Here is a 4437-nt window from a genome sequence, read left to right on the forward strand (position 1 = left end):
CTAAAATATGAATCATGACTTTTTTAGCTTAGAATTGATATTACGATTTTCTGTTACGATTTTTTTCTCACAAAGCACGAAGTGTAATGTTTATTGCACACATGAACCATGACAAAACAAAACAAATTGGCAGTACCAAACATAGATTTTTTTTGGCACCTATAGCACATTGTGCATCACCACAAGCCTGTAAACATAGAGGCTCCAATGAATAAAGAAAATAAAGTACATAATTCCCATTTAAGTACAGTTGGCTACCAAAAATAGTGACATATAACACATTTGACTAAATATGGCCCTGATACAGGCTCTATTTGAACTCCTTGAACATGTCTTTACATAATTAAAACATGTTAATGTCAATGTCAAATGTTTCAATAAATTAAGTGAAGGAGAAAAAAAAAATCAAAGTCACATGGGTGAATTGAGATCGCGATGTTATAACGATTTATCATGCAAGCCTACTAGGGGAACTATTGTAAAAATGTAGCATCACAATCGACTTTGACTGTCCTTTCATGGGTGATTTATGTGTATTTAAGTGTAGATGAAGAACAGTGAAGGTTATTGATAGATACAGAGGTGGGTTGGGCTGATATAACCTTACTGTACATCCCTGAAGCAAAAAATAATGGCATAGGTGACTTGTAGATGGACACACACACACACACACACACACACACACACACACACACACACACACACACACACACACACACACACACACACACAAAGGTCAGTCAGCTAACTCAATGAAATAGAAAAGGTAAAAAGCGCTTTTAATCCAATTCTCTGTTTGACTCTCAGACAGAACATAATAACAGTCTTTCAGAGGTTAAAATCCAGACATAGTGATAACCAACTATGGCTGCATCTGCGTTACTCTAATGATGAGATCAACACAGAGACAGTGTGGCATATCCTCTTAAGCTGAATTACCTTGATGGTGTCATTAGAGGAACAGATATGCTCATGTGGAGATAATGCTGGTTAATTCTAAAACACAAAGAGGAAGAGATCATGAGATATTAAGAGAGAAGGAGGGGACCTGATAACGCTGGTCACACACACACACACACACACACACACACACACACACACAGATGGATCAATACAAGCTGAAAAGTGGTACACTGTGGTGAGAGAGGTCATCCTTGGTCTGTCCTTCAACCCCTGGACAAACAAGGACATCAGAGTGCACTTTATTTGGCAATGGGCCACATCGTACAACACAGCAAAGACCTTGCAACCACAGCCTTTATTCACAATTAACCATTATTCAGTCCAGCTGAAGTGCCTCACATATGGGCATTCAGCATTTCAACATCTTGTAAATGTCACTGGTAAAATATGAATCATACCAAATGTATGCTGAGCTTTTGTCCAAAATTCATTGAATAAAAATGTAAAAATATACCTCTTGAATTAAGACTTTGTTGTGTATGTGTCCTTGGGTATTATGTACGCAGCTAAACATTCACCACTGCACCCTACATGCAGGAAAGTACAATCCCATTATGAGCTCTCAACAAAATGGCCAGCTCCGTAAATAGGGAAATGTAACCAAGGTAAAACATACAGTTTTTTGTTAATAAAGTTTCAATATTCTCTTTCCTACAAATTAATAGATAAATAATTAATAGAGTAGGCCTAGTTCAATAATTTAAATAGGTTGTAAAAATAAAGCATTCATTTACTTTTTTCCCATTTATCATTTCATGACATTTACTCCAACTTGTCCTATTTTTTTTCTCCTAGCATTTATTAAATCATTCATCTTTTCATTTCCCATTTTCCCTAAAACAACATATTTCTCTTCACTTAATGAGAAAAAAACGCCTGAGCAGTAACAGCTCATGTGAAGTTTAAGTTTTCACTCCATCATTCTTGTTCTTACATCAGTTATTTGTTGATTATATGTTTTTTATTATTATTGAATCTGCCAAGCAACTAAAGGTATTAAATTAAGATAGTGGAGTAAAAATTACAACATTTGGCTCTAAAATGTAGTAAAGAAGAAGTAAGAAGCAGAAAATGTAACCATCAAGTAAAGTACAAGTTACTCCAAATTGTATTTAAGTACACTTTAGAAAAATGTTATTGTTTTCCTCCACATAGGAATCATATAATCAGGTGTGCATGAGAGTAAACTGTATATTCTCTTTAGATTCCACCGTCATTTATAATCATACAGGAAGATATCCGTCACTATAATGTCCTCAAGAAAAGTGCGACGTAGCCACAATACACGTTGCGCTTTGAGTAAAGTACTTTTTCTTGCTCTTGTACCTAGCTGTTGGGTTACAGAGCAAAAGGTTTAGGCCCATTCTCTGATGGTTTCTTCAGTCACTCTGGGTGATGTAGGAAATCACTAACTGGCGTAAAGAAACTAAATTAGAAGTGGCAGGTACACAAAGTGCAAAAACTACAACTGTAATTTCTGACATTTACTTTGGGTCCAGAACATACCTACAGTGTGTTAACATGCTGCAAAAGACTGCAAAAACACTTTGGAAGAGATTCCACCCACTTGTATTTTTACCCAAAATGTAATGGTAAGAATAAATGGCACCCGAAAAGCAAGCTACATTATTCTAAATTTCAGAAAATGAAGACTTGTAGCAGCTCTATAGCTAGTGTATGAGTTCATTTTAACATTATGGAATTGGTAAAAAAAAATATAGGAAAACACAAATGGTTCCTCCTTCAGTGGCTGTTGATGAGTATGATCACTTTAAGCTAGACAGTGTTTTGCTCTGTTGGATTTTACCAATGCTAAACATTAACATTTTGTTTTTACAACTGATAAATTGCCAAGCCACGGAATTAAAGTCAAGACCATTTCACATTGCCTAAATGCTTGCAAAAACTAAAAATGACTTTCCTGTTATTACTCAAGATAATATATGCGAGTGTAAGTCTCTGATTGTATATTGGTTACAAAAAGCTGGTTTTCGGATCCTTTTTCCATTTACATTTCTAAATGTTTAGAGTAGTAGAGAAGTAGAGAAAAAAGGCATTCCACCAACACCAAACTATCCCTTAAGGCATCTAGAGACACCAAATGTCTCCATCAAATACCACACTTTCCAAATTAGCATTTCTTTTATGACTCAATTAAGCTTCATTATGTTCAGTAGAAACAAACAGTAGTGTGGAGAGGAGAGGGCTGTTGAGCTCGCTGGCCACTTATCTACTTTAGATTGTCGGACTGGGAAATGAGGTCTCAGTTAGACACTAGTTTGATGAGAGGCACTGCTAATGAAGAGTGTGCTATGGTAGACCCTCCTGAACTTCTATGCACACAAACCGTTTACATCTTTAACATTAACTTAATGTTAAATGCTTTAAAAACATCTGTTAGTCGTGTATTTTCCTGTATCTGGGTCTGCAAATGGGACTGCAAAAAAAATAAATAGTTAGGACAATTGAATAGTACATCAGATTGTACATTGGTCCCATGGTCTGTGTGTCCATTTGCTCATGTGGGTACAAATAGGGAAAATACACAATGACTCATTCTACACCATAGTATTTGTCACAGTACAATAATTTGTATTGGCCTAGTCTGACTGAAGAACTCCCTTTGGTACTAGTACTGTCCCACTACTCGTCTTCTTGGTGACATTTTATTCTATCCCCCACTATTTAGCATTAGGCATACAAGATTGTTTGGTTGTGTTATGTGTTTATATTAAAAAGAAACATTTCTATCGGTTATTGGATTTGTTTTAACTCCCATATTGCGATGTTGGTATCTGCCTTTAAAATCCAGTATTTGTTAGGCTATAATGGTAAGCCTGTATAGGGACATTGTGTTTATTTATTTCTAAGATAAGATACAAGATGTGGCTTAAAGGTCCGATGTGTAGGAATTTCTCCCATCTAGCGTTGAGATCATATATCGCAATCAACTCTCTCGTACCACGCAGTTCAAAGTACGTATTACAGCTACGGTAGCCTTCACGCTTCAAAAAGCCGGTCTCTTGCTCTTTTCAATATCCTTTTACTTTTTCTGGGTGAAGAAGAAGACTCCTGTTCCTAAAATTTTTATTTTGAATACATGTGGGAAGCTTAGCAGCATTAGCAGCACCTGTGAGTTTATCATGTGACAGCGAAAACGTGAAAGGTGGAGCAGTATGTCCTGTATGTCCCTTACTGGCTAACGTATTTCAAGATGGTGCATGAATATGGAGCGTCTACCCCAGTTCATGTGAATGCAAATGTAAAATTTCAAGCCAAAAGGAATACTTGAAATTGATGGTGGTGGTAAATATTCATGAAAAAGGACAAGTTTGTGAACGGGAAACACAGATTTTGATAATGAACAACTAAACATGTTACACACTGGGCCTTTAAGGTTCTTTTTTTTGTCAAACTACTATTTCCAAGGTCAAGAATGAAATTTTAAAGTGGTGATAGAATGAAAAAAGATTT

Source organism: Perca flavescens, chromosome 12, assembly GCF_004354835.1.
Source record: "Perca flavescens isolate YP-PL-M2 chromosome 12, PFLA_1.0, whole genome shotgun sequence".
Lineage (NCBI taxonomy): Eukaryota > Metazoa > Chordata > Actinopteri > Perciformes > Percidae > Perca > Perca flavescens.